Source organism: Ostrinia furnacalis, unplaced genomic scaffold (assembly GCF_004193835.3).
Source record: "Ostrinia furnacalis isolate ACB-3 unplaced genomic scaffold, ASM419383v2 OfSCF2606, whole genome shotgun sequence".
NCBI classification, from domain to species: Eukaryota; Metazoa; Arthropoda; class Insecta; order Lepidoptera; family Crambidae; genus Ostrinia; species Ostrinia furnacalis.
The window spans coordinates 217,347-238,752 of NW_021132845.1; positions in this window are offsets into that span (position 1 = coordinate 217,347).

A 21,406-nucleotide genomic window follows, 5' to 3' on the forward strand; every position below is an offset into this window, starting at 1 on the left:
GGTCCGAAACGGGCGCCGGGATAATGTCGTCTAATATGGGATGATTCCACTCCGGCTATCGCTCCAGATTCGCTCCAGATGGGCGCGGCTCGAAAACGCTGGATCAGAAAAATGCTGCAGATTAAAGATAGGTCGGTGGAGCATTCATTTAAGAATTGCGGGTGTCGAAATGACGAATGCGGGTTGTGATGCTTGGATGAGTTGGCGGGAAGGTTTTTATTAAAACAGGGAAATGCTAACATAATTAATTATTATTACTGACGGGATTGCTACCATGTACCTTAATTTTGAGTTTCTGATATTTCGACACTTGCAAGCGCCATGGTCGCGGCACGGAGTGAGGTTTATGGTAGCAATCCCGTCAGTTGTGACATTGATATTGAAACTTATTTGTACCCAGCTTATAATAAGATGAAATACCTTAACATAATACGACGTATAAGATTCAATAAAATATTGAATGAGTAAATTGAATAGACCTCCCAAATCCAATACACAAACATCTCGAATTTCCCCACATAAACGGGTAAATCTGAAACGTTCTCCCCATTACCCAGACAAAGGGGTAAAAAGCAACTCCGTAATAAAGAGATAAGCGCCCCTTATGAGAATCTCCGGCCAATGACTCCGACAACTTTCCCAATTTAAAAAAAAGCTGTGATGGCTTCAGGGAAATTTTATCTCCCATAATAAAGCTACATTAAGGAAGTTTAAAACTATTCTTTTTGAATGGTTTTTTATCGTAAACGGATCGTGTGTTTTGCGTGTGATAGGTGTGCTCTTTGTACCATCACATAAGTTTCACTTTAACGATATTCTGTTATGAAAGGAAGTGAAGTGCTTTGTTTTGTTCGATAGATTTCCTTTGGTCATGGAACTTTCGAATTATTAGTTGCTGACTTTTTCCCGCGGCTTAGCTGCCATAAATGTAACCCACGATCTTTATCATATTTGCGAGCCTATCTATTAATTACTTGTATGTGTAACTTAAGGTTTAAAATTAACGCGAAACGCCGGACTGGACGTTATTAAGATAAGCCCAAAATTATTTAGATATTAGCTTAGACTAATGTTTAGTTTTGTGGTTTGCCAACAGTAACTAGGTATATGTTATCTTTTCATAGAATAGAATGCTCACTGTTACAAAAATAATAATAAACTAATAATAACATCTCACTTAACATCAGGTGCGATTGCGGTCAAATACCTGCCTTGTCTTGCATTAAAAAAAATCATAACTGTTTTATTTTCCGGGAAAAAATACCATTTTGTAGCCAACCAGTCATCTGTCAAACATTAATTTTGTTAATAATGAGTTTCTTCTTATCAAGACATCTTATCGCCAGATCTATCGAAATAGCGAACTCTATGGAGCAATACCGTCGTCTTGCGGTCGGAAGTTACGTGAATATTTGAAAAGTTCGTGCCAAACAAACTCTTTTATAATTCAATTTGTGTTTAGCTACACGTGCGGGCATATTAGGTACGAGTATATGCGAATGAAGTTATACTAAAGGTTCAAGACAGGCCGAAGAAAATTACAAAAGTTTCCATCAAAGTGAATTTACGGACGCGACGGTATAACCTTATTTCTTTCTAGTGAGACAATCAATGTACGTTCTCACGGTGTCTCTGTGTAGTAGAATCATGCTAGAAACTGACTCTATCGTGAGTTTTTGGGGTTGATTCCCTAGTGGGAAGATAGGATATCATAAAACACTTTGTATAATATTGCTTACCAATTTTGTTTGGTCGGAGAAAGAAATTTGGTTGCCGTGTTCTGGAACGCTCAGAAGCTTTCGTTTCATTGAAGCATGTAGGATTGTAGGCAGCGGTGTGATGTCTGACAGCTAACTCCCAATGTTAACAAACGAGTAACTGAATAGAACACAACGGGTTTCTTTAGTCCAACGATGTAATTAAAAAAAAGGCAGATAAACTTCAATTAAAACCAGTAATTTCTAACTGTAGAAAGGAGACTCACAAATTGCGAGGTATATCCATGGAAAGCCTTTTCGCTCAAATAGATTGATGGATTTTGATGCTCGACGCATTGTTAGATCAACCTCCGCTCCTAAAGTGTTTTTTACTCGTTTGTTTTCCGACTCAATGAATTATGTAAATTGCGAATTTGACTCATTCCCAAATTAAACAAACAAACATCTAGTCGGCTACATAATATAAAATTTAATTTTAATTTCCGTTTACATTCATTTCGTTTTAATGTCGACGTTGTAGCGGCGCCGTGGAATCAAATTAAGGGGAGACGGGGGACAACGGACTGTGTGTTTTGAGCCGTTTTCCTTCTCCTTGTCTTGTTAACGCTTTTCCGCTCGCTCAGCTCTTTTGAAATATTTCTGAAAAGGTAATGAGTGGATTTTCGGTTGTCCACAAAATTGAGATCATTATTACAGTTGCAGTAGACATTTAAACCGCCGCAAAGGATGTCAACCTATGTCCTCCTCAACTACTGATTGGTCGTTGTTGACCGATTCACCATGATATGCGACGGAACCATAGTTTGTCATGCACTGTGAATCAAATCCAGAACTTCCATGGTTGAGATTACAACTCTGCTGGCGTAATGAAACAGACTATAAAACAAAAAACGTTTAGATAGACCGTACAAAAATGATATTCATAGAAAGATTTACAACAATCTGCTCGATCGAAAATATTTTCAATGTGGCGGCTCAGATAAAACAGGCGATCTTATTTTGAGGACAAAACCCTTTATGGCCGTAAAATATTTTGTGTCATAAAATGGAGCACTTTAGCAATGTGGTAGACCTGGCCTGACGCCAGGTGTCCTGGGGTCCCCTGCCGCGTATACCTCACAGTGTATGAATGGAAATTTATTATTTGGAAAGTGAAATACTTTTGCGAATGTTCTTGGACTTTTTTTTAAAGTTGGTCCATTTTAGGTACTGTTTATGAAACTAAACTGTTCATAGTGATGTATGTAAACTGCAAAAGGAGTAAAATAATGAAACTAAAGCGTTACACTGGGTATTAATACCAGTGGTTTAAACCTAACGATTGTTGGCTGGTGCCTCACCAGCTAAAAACCAGTGTCGGGGCATACGTACCCACGTGATTCGATTATTTTGGCACAAAAATACCAACTATGTATAATTTTAATTTTCCTCTTCTTTTTCTTTTAATTTGTACTTTCGTGTCAAATAAAGGTTTCCTATAAACGTTTCTCAAAATGTAATTAATAAGTTACCAAAACAGTTCTTCTAAAACTCGTGTGGACGAAGTTACGGGTGATATCTACTATGATAATGGTGCTGGTAACTTCCCAATTCCCCATCGAGTCGGAGTCGTCGCCGGCTTGGAGAGCCCTCGAGCTAATCAGCGGCACAAATAGGTCATCTTCTGGAGTGGTGACCGCCGTCACGTTTGGCGTGTCCTCTTATTTAATTACGGGGAAATTATTTCCCGCTTCCCCAGAAGGGCGGCAACCATTTTGATTCTGACTGCGAATTTCCGAGAAATAGATCTGGGTTTTCGGGGAATTGTTATATTTAGTACTTTAGTGTGAAGTTGGAATACTTGCTATTTATTTTCCGCCCGGGTTATTTTAAGTAAGTAAGATATCCATGAGTATTTAAAGATTAGGCTAATGTCACTAACTAATTACAATCAATTGATTGTATTCAACATTTCCAATGCAAGCATGTCAAAGAAATATATCTAAATCCATCGCTTTGCGTTGAAAGGAAATTGTCTCGGATCCGTGGCGAGGATGTGGGCGGATGCCTGCGGATGTCTGAGGATGTTTGCGGAGGTCGGCGCGGATATAGGAACTGAAATACAACTTGTCAGGTTCGTCTATCTGGCTTTGGCATCTGGTATAAAAAGAGAGATATTGCGAAGTGATATTGGTTCAGTGCATAGTTTTATTATAGCTGTAGGCTGCTGTAGTAGGTTTGTTATTTATACAGCTAGAATTATAAATTTTTCAATGCTAGTGGGATGGTTTACTCCATTTCAAGCTTTATAACGTGTCCAATTTTGAGCATTGTTTATATTACTTAGGTACTGCCCTGTAGTGGCCGAAAGACCGGCGTGGCCGAAAGACCCTTGGGGTATGCCTGTGTCCAGCAGTCGAGATCATTTGGCTGATACGAACGAACTGCCCTGTCACTGTCAGAAACTTAACAAATGCTCACTTTGCTACTGAAACTTTAAGACCATCATACATATGCATCTATGACCACAATGTGGCTGCTATAACACCACTGTGATTCGACTTACTCCCCGACTGCTGCATAGTTACAGCGCAGAATTCCCAGCGCTACTGTAATACTAATTAATAACCCAACTAGTTACCATGTCGTTCCAGTGAGGAATTCGCTCACAAGACGAACTTGTCGCTGTAATTTGGAAACTATGAATTTGTTCCGGAGTTGCCTTAAGCTGTTATGTTAAACATTAGAGTTACTAGAGAAGTAGAGAGTACATAAATAGTGTTTCAAAAAAAGATTGAGGAAAAAAATGTCTCCATTAAGAACTTCTAGCATTTCGCTATTAGATTTTATTTTATTTATTAGTACAACCAACAAGACAAACACGCATACATGGAAATTAATTACCATAACTAAAAGTGCTTAGAACTAAGTCTCTTAATTAAAGGTTGCCACGCCTATGATACTATGGATGCAACACCGTAGCGAGCCTTTTTCCGAAACCATTCATTACATTATGCAGGTACTATTATTATGAGCTCTTTCTTTTGTTCTTAAATGATATTATAGGTGGAAAACAAGCCTGAATGACAAGAACTCGTTTATTAGTTCCCAAACAACCCTGGAAATTCACTGCACCTAGTTTATTACGGCACGTTGGTTCCACAATTCGCTCCTATGCAGCCAGCGGTAATAAATCCGACGATCATTTGCTGCAAGTGTGCAGCAGACTATCTCTCCGCTGTCAGATGTCAGCGCTGTCAGACTGTGCAGAGCAATTCGCTGTGTTTGTGGAACGAAGGTAGAGATATATTTGCAATATGTTTGCGTGGCAGTTAACGTTTTTTTTTAAGGTACACGAAAATAGCTCTGATCATTAACTAGTTGAGTAAATATGCTAAAAGTATTTTTTTGTAACAGATTTCGAAATTAGCGTATTTTCATTAATTTATTTACCTTGTTACTTTATTGATTGTCTTATGAGAAATATAATTCTTTGTTAGAGAAGAGAGCTCTTACGCTCGTCAGACGCCAGGTGACTAATGCCACGGTTGTCACAGGCTACATCACAATAGCTGAAGTTTTCTAAGTAAAATTATGCTGAAAATCGTCTCAGATATTTATTTCAAGTAATTTTCCTAGACAGGAAAATGTTCAAGTACTCGTAACCGTAACAGTCAATCATGTTAGTGTATTGGTGTCACAGACTAATCAACAGCCCTTGTCATCGATAATATAATATGGGAAGTTAACGCGTGTGTGTTGTGTGCGTCGGCCAGAGTTAGGCAGGAGCTAGCTTATGACCAAAATGCGACAGCTTTAATTGATATGCAAAAGTATTGCATTTATGTAATCTTTGAGTAAATTCACAGAGTATTTTTACGTGTGTATCACACGCATTGAATCAAATCTGAATCCAAGAACTTTCTGTAGAAATACATAGCAAATAGCGGTATTATTTGTATGGGGGATTACGCAGTTCATCCGATCCGAATCAGCAAAATCTCTATACAAATAAGCCTTAACAAATAAACCTTAGTCAGCTACTTAAGCATTAGTTCATATTAATGGTAAGAAACATCACGTCAATAATGTTATGTGTAGAATCATTTGTAGGTACTTTTTACTCTAAAAATCCGCTGATTCGGTTAGGATTAACCCATTTAATCGCTTTTAAACAATCTCGGAGCTTCATTAAGTTCTTGATTTATTTGACACCAATAAAAGCTACAGCCTCATGTCTACTTAAACGAAGTCGGGGCAAAAAGTAAGGTTGCTGCCGGACAGTGACGGACGGGTGCCGTAGATTTATCGCCGGTTCGGAACCCGGCGTGGATGGACCTAATAAATAATAAAATGGACGATGGGGATGCTCACCTTTTAGTTTTCGACGTTTTCTCTCTGCCTGAGTGACATAGGTCAGTGTGTTTAATGTTAATAGACAAAGAATTCAGAAAGAAAAGGACTGGCGACATCCCTTTACTGTCTACTGAAGTATGGAATTATATTTCTTTTACAAGGTTTATTCGAACGCGAAATAACTTGTTCAAATGATATCACGCTATGTATGACCCACTTGAGAATCAAACTCATAAGTTCAAAGTCCAAGAGTTGTCAACTCAAACAATTGAACTGTGAAGGTGTTGGTATCTACCAACTTGTGATTGTGAAGTTGTTGCAAGTTAGCTATCTACCTACCTACTCTATCACCAGTAGGTACATATTATGAAGCGAACTTATGAATTTTAAAAAGCCTTTAAGTATCATTGGTCTAATTAATATTGGTAATAATCGGCTTAATCATCACTCTCCATCAAGTGAGATGCAGGCCAAGAAATCTCATCACTGATTTGAATCTATACTTGAATTGAATCGACTTTTGAGAACCATAATACACCTACTAACGTCCCTTACGCGTGAAAACCTCCTATTGATCGTAGCGTGATGTTGTAAGAATTTTTCAAATCGGTCCAGTGGTTCCGGAGATTAGTGTGTTAAAGTAAACAAACAAACTAACTCTTCAGCTTTATAATATTACTAGCTTTCCGCCCGCGGCTTCGCCGAATTGAATTTTGTCTGTCACAGAAAAACTTTATCGCGCGCGTCCCTGTTTCAAAAACCGGGATAAAAACTATCCTATGTTCTTTCCCGGGACTCAAACTATCTCTATGCCAAATTTCATCAAAATCGGTTGCGAGGTTTAAGCGGGAAAGCGTAACAGACAGACAGACAGACAGACAGACAGAGTTACTTTCGCATTTATAATATTATATAGTTGGGAAGTTGGGATTAGTTGGGATTAGTATAGATGGCATTACAATAACTGCATAACATGCTAAAATGTGGTAAGTTAACGTGCCGTTGTTACTAGAACATTTTGCATGTACTCACTGAAAAAATACTGGCATACAAGATGGCGGATAACATTGTTGTTATAACGATATACGCTCGGTGTAAAATTGGAATTATTCGCGTTTCGCGAAGTTAGATGAGTTTCCCGGGATCGGAATAATGCGCGCGAGTGGCGGACGACTGCGAAAAATATGTTCGAGCTAGTTAATTGAAAATGTTATGTAACTTTTTAAATTAGTTTTACAGTGATTGTCAGATGATCTTGATTGTGTGAAGAAATCACAGATTAATGGAGTCGTGCAATAAAAGGCAAATAATCAACATTGAACAAGTCAAAGGTTTAACAAACACGGTCTTTTTCTATAAAATATTTCTTTTTATTCTGTATCTCAGCAGTATGTATCACGCACACGCTCACGAGATATCGAATTACGAATGGACATTAAAACCTGGATCTGTCTGGTGGAAAACATGCAGAAAAAAGAAAAATTTCTGCGGCGTGTCGATGGAATGGAATCGATTTCATCGAGTTATATGATTGATTACCTACACGATTGCATTGTTGTAGTTGTAGTTAAGTTTGCATGTTTTTTAGACTTCGTGGGTTTATTATAAGAGCTAATTAAAGCTCATTTTCTTAGAATCTCAGCAAGCCGTTGGTATTTCGAGCAGTGAATTAAAATACAAGGATAAAAGTAATTGAGCGTGTACCGACGGTACCAGGGAATCAAGAGCGGAGAGGAGATTGCACACAATATCTCAGCACGGGGCACGTCGCGACCCTCGTCACGCGGCGGCCCCGCCCCACGGTGGTCCCGATTTAATAAAACATGGACATTGATGCTAGAAGCACGAAATTTTTTTTGATGGTTACTGCTATGATAACTAATATGGCAAAAAAATATTACAATCCTACGACGTCTATTTCGTAGTAAAAAAAAATATGTAGATATTTTTTGTATGGAAGAAATTACGTTTCGGTAAATTTTTCGAAATTCTTAAACGATGTCAAAATGCCGATCACACATGTTATAAAACAAGTGATTCTGAGTATTTCATGCGAAGATACTTGTCACTTATCTCTGCGTACTTTTGAGTTATCGAGGGTTGAAAAATCGATTTTTTTATATTAAATATTTCCACGAAAAATTGCCAAAATTACAATATGGTGTATAAGGGACACCTTTGATGACACATAACAACGACTCACACTCGCGCGCGCTCGTATGCATCAGCTTTTAATAAAATAAAATAAAAAATTAAGGGAAATACTTAATACAACGTTGTATGTATAGGTCCGCTGGCCGTCAAAAAGTAGCTTATACGAGAGGTTGCCCAATTTACAATATGTCCATCATTGATAACTCACACAAATATCATCTCTCTCTGAAGGATAACAAGTTTTTTTTGTTTCCAGAAGCTTTTGATAGGATGGAAGCTCATAAATACTCTCTGAAGTGAGAATGAATCTCAATTTGCGATATTGCCATTTTGACAAATTACATGATGTAACTAGCGCTAACGTTTATCTTCAGGTAGACACAGTTTTAAGTTAAAAGATTGTCTACTATTTCACACTGTTTTTCGTTTTGGAACAGTTCTTTGATTATAGGTAGTCGCTAATTTCGTTTTGTTAGACTCTTTCGGTTTAGCAAATAAAGCGTAAACTAATTCCTCCTCAGAATGATCTAAAAGTGTTAGAGAGCGCCTCTTCTTCTGCAGAAGAAGAATTTTGCATAAATCTTCAAAAGGTTTTTTATTTATAACAGAAGTCGATGGTTGCACATCTACTTCCGATATTTGTGTGAGTTATCAATGATGGACATATTGTAAATTGGGCAACCTCTCGTATAAGCTACTTTTTGACGACCAGCGGACCTATACATACAACTTTGTATTTAGTATTTCCCTTATTTTTTTTTATTTTAGTAAAAGTTGATGCATACGAGCGCGCGCGAGTTCGAGTCGTTGTTATGTGTCATCAAAAGTGTCCCTTATACACCATATTGTAATTCTGGCAATTTTTCGTGGAAATATTTAATATAAAAAAATCGATTTTTCAACCCTCGATAACTCAAAAGTACGCAGAGATAAGTGACAAGTATCTTCGCATGAAATACTCAGAATCACTTGTTTTATAACATGTGTGATCGGCATCTTGACATCGTTAAAGAATTTCAAAAAATTGACAGAAACGTAATTTCTTCCATACAAAAAATATGTATATATTTTTTTTTACTACGAAATAGACGTCGTAGGATTGTAATATTTTTTTGCCTTATTAGTTATCATAGCAGTAACCATCAAAAAAAATTTCGTGCCTCTAGCATCAATGTCCATGTTTTATTAAATCGGGACCACTGTGCGCCCCCCGCACCCGTGTCTTCAGTATGACCATACCGTCAAAGTATCAAGTGAACGACACGCGCCGTAACATCAAGGCATTCCAATGAGGGCTATCGTTTTTATAATTAACAGTTGGCACCCCTGGCGATTGACAGGACCTTACTCTACAGTGGCGCCATCTTGATGAGTGCAAATGCGATAGTCCTCCTACCACTTTAGCGCTCACAAGTTGGTGCCACTGTCTTCGCGACTACTGCGACTAGCAAGTGACAGGACCTTACTCTACAGTGGCGCTAACTGGTGAGCGCTAAAACGATAGCCCTCATTCCACCGCACGTTTCATGACTTCAAACCCATAAAGCAAAAACGCCAGAACACAAACCTACGTTTTAACTCCCTGATCCCAGTAAAAAGTCACTCAACCTTAACAAGCTAACAAATTTTATGTCGCTACACCGACACGGTCAACATCGCCGAATTAATTTAATCCCGCTCGTGCCGGCGCCCTAAGTCAGAGGTTATCGCGCGAAAAAATCGACGTCAATATACCCATTGCAATAAAAACGTTGTTAACTGACGAAGGGGACTTCTAAATGAAAAAAGCTCATCCTACAATCGTAAACTTCTGACGTATTAATTTAAACGTCATAAAATGAAGCGTTACGCTCCAGCGTTTTATTAATCCGCGCAATCAGGGCAGCTGTTTTCGCAAAATGTGACGCCATAACCCGGCTTCAATACGTAATCTCCTCGAACGGACGGTCAAAAGAACCTTTGCATTCATGCGGTCCGGGTCTTTCAACGAAAAAATATAAATAGCACCTACCAAATAAGTTCTGCAAAATCATATCTTGGAGATTTACTTTTTTGAGCATTTTCTTTATACGTTTAGATTGACATCAACGTGAATATATTATGAGTTTTAAGAGGGTTTTCTAAAGGTTTGGCTTTCGAATAGAATTTGAAGAATTCATTTTATTCCATTCATATTTTATAAACGAGCACTTCATGCGAAACCTGAGCGACGACGCGGCGCGACGTTAATGTGTAATGGCTTTAAATATGTGATGTTAATGTATGCTCTCTCACAGCTTTATTCATTTTGCTCTACATCGGAACTAGAAATAAAAAAATGCTACTCAAAATTATGTCCTTGGATTTTTTATTGGCTGCCATTTTCCTGCATGTTTTTTCAGTAGAAAAAGTCCCTCTTTTTAGCTTTCATATTTTCCACCTATCTTGTATTCGGAGCAAGTTAGAAATTCAACAGAGCTTGGCAAAAACTTTTTGCGAAGATTGTAACTAAGTCCGGGACAATGTGTCCGGTCCCGGACTGCACTGCGGCACTCTTACGTGACTCTGCGACCCTGGTGCCTCGCTCGGACAGTTTGCGCATACATTATAACACCACTCGTACGATATTTGCAGATGGTTCCTTTTTACTTCTGATAAAATGCGACGACGAAAGTTGTCGATAAACCGTTTCCAAGATCTCGGCAGTTTGCGTTGAATATTTTCGGAATCTTTTCAGCTATCTGATCCGACTCGAATGTGAGGAGATTTTGACTGAAGGGATTTATCATATTTTCTAAAAAATATCTATGTTTTTGCACCCAAATTGTACTGTACTAACGTTGTTTTCTGTTTTGCGCAGGTAAGTGGCCTGGAGCGTTTGAAAACCGCAACAAATTGGCAAGTAGACAAATATTTATGCAATAAATGTACCAGGGAGACATGAACGCAAGGAATTGCACATTCGCAATATCGGGGGCGAGGGTAGCCCGGGGCGGCGGACGTACGGCGACCTGATTGAATCGCCGTATCTTCGCCGCCTCGGCGCTTCGGCAACCCTGGTACATATAAAGTTAATTTTGTTGGCACGCTCTAACGATACTATTTATTCCCTTTTACTCGACACTCCGATGAAGCGGATGATTTTGATGGCGTGGAAAATCTCAGAATATTTTTCATTATTTTCCGAAGATTTTTAATTTATATTCTGAAAGATTTAAAGGTTTCCGAAAAAAACTCATGGACTAACCTAAATAAAACTTACTTCCGTTGTTTGTTTTCTAAAACATAAATATTTAACGTGGAATATCCAGTACGAATACGAAACTTGGTGTAAAGTTTGGGACGAAATAATAACATTAGAGATTGAACTTCAAACATGTTCAAAACGCCGGTCTGTGTTTTGAGAAGCGTGTTAAGTTAGAAATAAGCTCTTCCATTATTTTGAGTAACAAAGTTTACCACATATTAGTAATAAGTTACGGTGAAAGGGTCGGAGTGGCTGACTCGAGATCCGAGGAACGCGGGTTCGAATCCCACCGCCGCTCGACTATTGTGGTGAGCCCACTCGTAACATAAGCTTATTTAGCTTAACACGAGGGGCTAATGGGACTATAAGTAATTTGGGCAATACAAATTGCTAATAATCTTTAAAAAAAAAGTTATCATTAAGGATATCTAGTACGAGTAAAATATAAATCAATATCACTCATTTGCATATAAAAAAAATCTAACTAAACTGTCACTAAATTGAACAAATAATTGATTCAACTCAGTATTTATATCATAATATAACGTCAGGAATTATAATATCAATCTAAATACTTTAGTCGTCTAGTTCTAATGACCATTACACAAGTTTTTACTATTTAAAATAATTTTATAAAACTCTACAATATAGAGTTTTGACGGGCGAGCCCACGGCGCACTTTAAATTCATTAAACATCATTAATATCAATCATCCAGTTTACCGAAGACGAATCGGAAATCACCGGGATCCGACAAGTTGGGAACTTATTTACCGTTTTACTTTGTGTTTCTTGAGATCGAGACTCATTGGAAACAAACCATCGCTTTTAAGCGAAGATCAAATTGAGTGCTCTTGTCTCACTCGATATTAATATCGCTTGATTTGTGTGGAAAAGGTTATTGAAGATAGATTGTTGAAGTTTTGGAAGAGACTTTTTACTACTTTTAGGTACACACGCATGAAATTTATGTAAATTCAGACTGTTAGATCAAATATAAGTAGGTACCTGTACAAATAGGGGTTTTCTCGATTATAGTTAATTTTTCGGCTTAATTTGTTCTTCATGGAATGATGATACAATTAAATTTAAAGATTTTATTGTAATACAATACTTACATTACATTAATTTGGTAACGTATAGCGACACGATCGAGCGCCACATTATAACGTATAGATTTACTACGGATATCTTGGTGACTCTATGCTGGGACACAATATGAATAGCGTCATGAACAAAAATTGGATATTATTTTTATATCGAGGTAACAACAACTATAATTACCGCAACAAAACTTAGGTGTAAATCCAATATTTTGTAGTCCAGGCCCTGTAAGCAGGTGTCGCGGCACAAAGGGCGCCTATCAACTAAGCCGTCGCAGCGACGCCCACACAACTTCAACCCCTATTTGTTTATGTTCGCACTGCAACTAATCACTGGGAGCTAGGTTAAGGAACTTGGTAGTTATAATGGTTTTAAGACCAAAAAAGTTATTGGTGTTTTTTGATTGTTTTCATAACTTTTCGCGGCTTCTCCCACAACGTAAGGGGTGAGGGATACTTAATGAGAGATTGAACAATGGGCTTCGAACGCATCATATTGATGACTTCCCTGTAGGTATTTAGAAATGATTTATCACTTGCAAAGTTTAATTATTTAAATCATTTAACAAATGACAGTACCCTACATAAAACACGGAATAAATATAAAACGGGCTTCGTGATGTGTAGCGGTATTTGTCCGGCTGTCCGACACATAATTACGCCGTCCGGCCGTACCGGGTGATAAGAATCGCCCGGACTCGCCCTTTACGAGCGGCATACATCACCGGACGCGCCGGACGGCCCGCTGTCCGGCGTCCGGGGCGGTTTATTGCTAGATAAATACGTCATAAAGCCCAGCAATATTCAATAAAACATATCGTTTGGACAGCGTGCGTCAAAAGATAAAATTAAACATGTTACACTGTAGCGTATTTTGCGTAATTTGTTTGAAGGATTATGGTTTTAGTTTATTTCGCTTGGAAACTGAAAATGCGCGCCCTTAGTTTTGTTTAAAGTTAAAATATACCCTTTTAAAGGTCTGGATAATTTTAAACATGTCTACGAGTTACTTACTTTACTTACCTTTGCGATTTAAAAAATATACTTTGAAAGCTTACTGACATGTAATGAATGAAGCCGTGGGCAGAATTAAATTGCTATTAATGAAATATATGTTATGTAAAATTGAGTACCTACTTCAGTTAAACTCTGATAAAATAAGTTAACTATTTATTTTTGTGATACCTTAATAAAGTATTGTACCTACTGTTTATAGAAATACATACAATTACTAACCAAATTCACTAATGAGAATTAATTTTGCAACAACGTATTATCGAGTCTATTCAATTTGTTTAACCTTTGTAACGCTTTAAATATTTATGATTTTAATTGCTTTGCGTCATTGCGTCGCAGTGGTTTTATAATTTATAGAAATACATTTTAGGGTTATACTGAGTTATTAAAGTGATCTAACCGCTATTTTGGTAAATTGCTACGTGAAAAAAAGGGTGATAAGTTACTTAGTCAGATTTTTGTTGTGACCCTTTTTTTGTTTAGGAAAAAATACATAAAATTGCATACCTACCCTGCGGGGGCGGGATAGGTTATGTTACAAACCTAACACGAGCAAGATTACTTGAAGAAATCAACATGCTATTAGTAATTTGTTTACAACATTATCCTTTGAAAAAAAAACAAAGAAAGGCTTTTAAAAACAAAACTACACATATGCGCCTTTTAATTGGGTTCGCACCTTAATTAATGAGTGGGGCCGGCCATCCATCCCGGGCGAAAGAAATATCTCCCCTGGCCGCCATGGCCGGTCCACAAGCCGCAAGCCTTCCATCAGGGGCCCAGTCTTGATGGTTTCCATTCAATTTGTGAAGGTTTTTGTTACTACCTGCTACTTAAACCAACCAACTTAAACCATAATACAGCCATAATTTCAATCACTGCCTTGCGATTGGAGTACTCCACTAGCTCCAATTGCAAGTGCATTCAAATAGCACTTACATACAAAAAAAAACTTTCAAGATGAGAACATAAATCTACATCTTAAAGGCCGGCAACGCACCTGTAACGCCTCCTGTTTATTTTATTATTATTACTGCATTATTTGTTACATTCCATAATTTGGCGAGACAGGAAGATTTAATGAAGGCTACTGACAACGCCATTCTTGTGGCGGAGTTTTAGGCTGACGCAGTGTAGGTTTGTTGTCGACACGACAAGAAGATCAGTGTGCCTACCATGAGTTTACGTTAGGTGTGCTCGCTAGCGACTGCGTAAAAAAATGACATTTAAATGTATGACATATTGTGCAGCGCCCCTAGTGGCTACTTTCAAGAAATAGGATCTTCATATAATTTTTTGACGTATTCGCTAGCGAGCTCACCTAACGTAAACTCATGGTAGGCACACAGTAGCCGTTCGTCACCACGACTAGCCTTACAGAGCGTCGGTAGGCGACGTGGCGGCGCCGCTGTGTTTTCTCGCCATAAAAAGGCTAGGAGCAACAACGGCGTGGCAACGCTTGCAATTCTTGTCGGGCCACAGAACCAGCGATTGATATTCCTATGTCAATAATCGTGACGGTAACGACTAGCAAGTTCGAAGGATTTTCGGACCAAACTGGAGGCCCAGTGGAGATGATAAAATGTTAAGATCGATATTATCTCACAAAACAAATATCGTAACGTAAGGCGGCGTGCATATTTGACGGATTCTGGGTTTAAAATCATGAGACGCAAGTTCTGAATTCAAAATCTTTATTATGATACCGCAATTGAATCACACGGAGAGCATAAAGTTATAAGAGCAGTATAACAATCGTCAAATAATCTTTTACCTATGTAATTCTGCATTTCTCAATCTCTTCCACTTACCCATATCGAGACGCTGCGGACTACTCAGTATCTAATAAGTACCAAGGCATATTTTTCACTTGTACTCAGATTGTCTTCTAGTCTTATGCTCAGTTACACCACCTTATTTTAACCGTAACTTGACGAGTTTGACAGACTTATATTTGTTAAAGTAAGATGGTCTAACCCAGCCTTAGTAATTTTTTGATTTATTAATCCTTCAAGGCCCGCGAATCTAGACACAATAGATAATCAATTGTTATGACATTAATGAATGCCGTCTGGGACTCAAGCGGTTAAACGACGAATTTTCAAACTTGGAGTTACTTTTATTTGGCGTTGGCAATGGTGGAAGGTGACCGCCCCCGCCGTCGAGGCGCCGCGGTGTTTATTCGCTCAACAACGATCCCTCTGAGCTCTCGGGACCGCCAGCAACTGAAATGACAAACGCTTGCGATTCTTGTCGGGCCATAGAACTAGCGTATAAAATAAGCAAGCGTTACGCTAGTCTTGCAAGTAGATATGGCGTTACACATTCACTATCAAAAGCAAGTACTTGAACTTTGAGTACTTTAGAAAAACTACTATTAAATGATCATTAATTTACTACTAAATGAGAAAATTTAGGATCCTAAAATAGCATGGGACACTTCGGTGAGTTAAAAGTAATCACTGGTTGATTGCTATTAATAGATGATTAAAGTATCCAGGCATTTTCACAATAAGTAAGAAGACCTATAGGTTGCATTGCAGGCATGCGTCATTACTGTAGTTTTTTCTTTAAAGTTTATAAAGACAAGAAACATTTTGAAACCGTAAAATATTTGAAGCACATTTAAATTTATTCATATTTTTGTTATAATTTTATATTATTTGCTTAATGACTTACTAATTACAACATGCGCTCGTTAAGCTAAATATAGCTTATCTGCTACAGCCATTTACAGAGCTGAAAGCTGTTAAAAGCTCGCATAACAAAGTAAAAGATGCACTAAACACATGAAAAGTTTAACCCATTACGCGCTTTATGGCGCGCGCTAACGCTTCAACTTTTTATCACTTGAATTTAAACTTGCTCGTCATTTTTAAGAGCCTTATTTAGTGCAGTATTATCGTAGCGCCGTAAAATAGTTGTTGGAAGTGCATTTTAGTGCAGGAACTCTAATAAACTTCAACGTCATTATTTTGTTCAACATAATCACTGCATCTTTTAATAAAATTGTATGTCACATTTATGCGGTTTTTTACGTCTCTACCTAACCTACTCTTTTCAAAGAGGCAAAAAGCAAGCTTAAAATACTACACATAATAATAGATTTGCAGTCTCTCAACAACAGATCTTGTGTTGTGATTGAAAATTCAGAGTATTTCAGAGACTCACAAGTTTGAGATTGAAACGAGTTTTGAGTATAAATCTTTGTTTGTATAATCAAAACGCTACACAAGTAATTACAATGTGTATTGTAAGACATATTTGGGTAGGTACTTTGTGGCCCCACCCGGACCAGCCCCAGTGATTATTTACTGGTGAATATCTGATTGAATCCGCGGCCGAATGGACCCATTGTTTAGCTCCGATTTTGATTTCGCCGAGCAGCCCGACTAGACCTTACCCACCTTGACATAGAGATCAACTTTTCGTCGTTATCTGTTTAAACATCTTCAAAGCGTGGTCTTTAATACACTTGGATTAAAGCCCACAAGCTCCGCCGTTGTCCGTACGATGTTTCGTAAGATTTTAAGTCTTATTTATTCGACTTACAGATCAATAAGGCATTAAGAACGTGTTTGTATTTGTGTGCCTTCGGAGGGTTTCGAAATGATTACTGTGGTGTTTCATTGTCAGCGATATTGTCTCTAATATTCAGGAAATGTCCCCTTGAATTGTGAATACGCTTACCCATCTTCTGCGGGGATAAGATTTATTAGAAAAAGTTAAAGTTAATATTTAGGAGCATTTTGTTTAAAAACCCGTTCATTATTTACTAGTGGTTTACATAAGTTTGTTTTGATCTAGGAATTGGGTGCTTCTTATGTTTTAAACCACTGATTTTTATCAGGTAGAATCTACCTAAGTTGGTTCTCGTCTAAATTATGCACCATACTCTACTGCTTCGATCAATCGTCTTTCCATCATCATCAAAGAAAGAACAAACTTTCATCTTATCGGGCTACATTTCACAACAATTTGGCGATGCAGTCATGCCGAAATTGATGTCACTCCCGAACAAGCATTGTAGCTGATTATCAACTCACACATACTTCACGCAACTCTACGCACAGTGGAGGAATGTTCAGAGGGCAATATGCACTGGCCATAATATAATCTTACCTACGACCCTCTCCGGACTACCGGGCACTTTTCTGAGGAGTACTTTAACTAAAATTCATACCTATAAAACTGCGATCTACCATTACTGGTTTTCTTGCGTATGATCATGGTCATATATGTAGATATCTCTCTACCATGGCCTTGATTCTAGCACTGTTTCTTTTAATGACTTGGCACTGTTTATTCCCAAACTGTTTTCCGAATGCTTTGTTACTTATCAATTTATGTATGTTGTTGTTTCTTACCTATAAATAAACTAATTTGTGTGACTTAGATGTAGTCATACGGCTTTGTAAGCTTGCTGTATTCGCCTTCAGTTTCGTGGCTCTAATATCGAATGACTCGATATTGAAATATTGCATCGTTCAACTCGCGACGCGTGCAAACATGCAATTTAAACTGATCTTTGCTTGTGTTGATCGCGTCAACTCTTGCTGGTCGCCGAGTATTCTTTCTCGTTAAATTAAAAGTTACAATATCGTTAACTAATTATGAATACCTCAATTGAAAGATACTATGTTAACATTTTGTATGCTAAAGGGTTTTAAAAAGCATCTAGTAATATCTAGTGGTTATTTTAGAATCTCTCGTGACAAAATTTCAAATTTTGATCTTCCGTTTCCAGACTCGCTATCTCCCTGCTAATTTATTCCAGCGTTTGCAAATGGCCTAATATCCATACATTAGGCTCGTCCCTCAGATCATAGAAGGGAATAGATGTGAAACGGGGGCGTGGCGCGTGTCTCCGCGATATGCCCAGAAACGAACATCGGCCGCGACGCCAGGTTAGTCGCGATTCAGTCGTACTGAGGAAATGTTCTCCGATATTGTTGGATAATGCGTCGTAACGTGCAATAACATAAGTGAAACGAAGAACTACAGGAACAATGAAGTCATTTACCACATGTAAGTATTGCAAATCCATTGGTATTTTGCTTATAAATAAAAAAAACTAAACATTTTTACGAACGAATTCAGTGCCGTGACATTTACTGCGATATCGAAATTAGTGGTGATAAAAATTCAAACACGTTGTACATTGACGATTTAGTTAGCAACCACTTTATGTCATGCGTAACTACTGCGCAATGTATTTTATTTCTTCCGATATCCACTGACGCGTGAAAATACACAGTACGGCCGCATGTGCCGGTCGTAACATAGTGCAGGGCTCGTGTTCTAATACGGTTTCCTATTATCGATAAATAGAAGTAAATTATTATTTTCTATTTTCTAATTTTGAATGAAAAAATCATGAGTTGCTTGCGATTTTTAAGTTTTTACAAAAACAATAACAATAGTAGAAGGGATTAGTAACTGTCAACTATGTAATTACTATAAGAGCTAGTTGAAAGCCTAATATAGGCATTATTTTTGATAAACATAGGCGGTACGAATTTCGCCATAATTAAAAAGTTAATGCGCGATAGTAGTTAATAATAATTACAGTGATCCTGTTATTATTATTAAAGTAAATAATAATATATTACCAATATTGTAAATACTGGTAAAAATCGCAAGTACCTACTTAACCCATGACTTTTCATACAAACTTTGTCAGTCTATAACTTCTATACTCCATCGATAACGACATTGAGCTTTGGTTGGGGTAAATTAATATAAGGTAACTTCATTTAGTCCCAATAATTGATTCTGAGTTTTTCGTCCATACAAAATGGAACTGACTCCTTTATGCAAAAATCGTTAAAGAACATAATAATAACGTATAATAATAAAAAGGTTTTCATACAAGCATTTTTTAAACCAATTTCGAGCCTTGCCCCCAGGATTTAAAGTATCGATATCTTATCGACTCCATTTTATCTTTCTTCTCTCTAATTGCTTTTTTCAAAGTGTGCGTCACGTCACGCGGCCATTGATTGGCCATAAGGCACGCCTTCTGGCCAATCACAGCACTTTTAAGCCGGTTGCACATGTTGTCGTAGACTCTCAGTCGCTTTGTTTTTACACAGTTGAATGTGTGTGTGGGAGCTGTAGTGGGGGAAATGTGGGGACACTGGTTCTCGTTGTAGTTACGCGCGACTTCATATCTATTCTCTTTCTATGATCTGAGGCTCGTCCACACTGCGCTGCTCAATCGCAGTCAAACACGGCGCTTTTACGTGCCGTGTAAACCGGGCTGTCGGATTATCGAATTAGGCTAACAGCTCAATTGTTGAAAACCTACTTCAAATACGTGCGGACAAATGACTCTGTTGGATAGACGAATGCAAATTTAGTTTATTGGATTACCAGTCAGTTTGGCGCATGGAAAAACACAAAACCTAAAACCTCATTATTGTAGGTAGATATTACAAAAATCATTAAAAGCAACCGCTAAAAACTTTATTGAAGAGATTGAATCACTGTAAATTCGTAGCCAAAATACCCTTTGTAGTCCATTGACATATTTCTGCGTTATATTGGTTCGTAGCCGACATTTGCTCTACAAACCTACCAGGAGCACATGATTCGGAGGTGGTGCCCGTAATAGATGCAATTTTAACTGAGATTTTATGTTCATTGAAATGTAGGGTACCGTTAAACCTTTGTTAAAGAGGTCATTGTTAAAGTAACTCTGCGCTATTTCGTAGTTGACATTTTTCTACGAACTTACCAGGAACTTATGAGTCGGAGAGGCTATCTGAAATGCATGCAATTGTTAAGTGTAGTTTTTATGTTTATTGAAAGTAAAGAAATTCTAAACCTTTTGTTAAAGGCGCCATTGTTATGTTTCCATTGTGCTATTTCGTAGTCGACATTACTCTGCCAACTACCAGGAGCACATAAAGTGGAAGACACTATCCGTAATTATTATTAACTAGCTTTCCGCCCGCGGCTTCGCCCGCGTGGAATTTTGTCTGTCACAGAAAAACTTTATCGCGCGCGTCCCTGTTTCAAAAACCGGGATAAAAACTATCCTATGTTCTTTTCCGGGACTCAAACTATCTCTATGCCAAATTTCATCAAAATCGGTTGCGAGGTTTAAGCGGGAAAGCGTAACAGACAGACAGACAGACAGACAGACAGACAGACAGACAGACAGAGTTACTTTCGCATTTATAATATTAGTTGGGATTGGGATGGTCTTATTTTGTCATAGCTTTAGTATTGAGTGTCACGAAACTGTTTGCATTTTAGTGAAGTGTAGATAAATAAATTACTATCGTAAAAGAGGTCATGACGTTATGAGATCTTGTCTTAAAGTTGAGTAAGTACATCCTTCCTTCCAAGTAAATTTATAGGAACTTTTGTTGCGTTTTGCCCCAAAACCTACCTACCAGGAGCACAAAAGTCTTAGATAGTAGCGATCGTCCCGAACATTCCTAAAATATTCCCTCGGCGGTATTCGACATACGTTCCGAACGATATCTCGATACCTGGAATCACATACTCGGATTTTACGTAAGTGCCAAAACCTCGGGTGGAAGGGTAAGGGTAAATCAATTTGGGTAGCTTGGGGTCCTAAATTCGATTCCCGCCCGGGGCGACGGATCCGTCGGAAACCTCGGTTATACACCCATCGGCGCCGGAGCAAATTCGATAAAGCGTTCTTGGAGGTATTTTTTCCGAATTTCCATATTAAATTTCCATCGCATATTTTAATGTTGGGATGTTACGTCTGTAATATGATGGTCACGAGGTACGTACGTACGCTATACGTCATTCCACTTTATTCCGTACCCTTTTTGTTAAGGTCCTTTTTTACTAGGTGAAGTTGCATTTTAAATT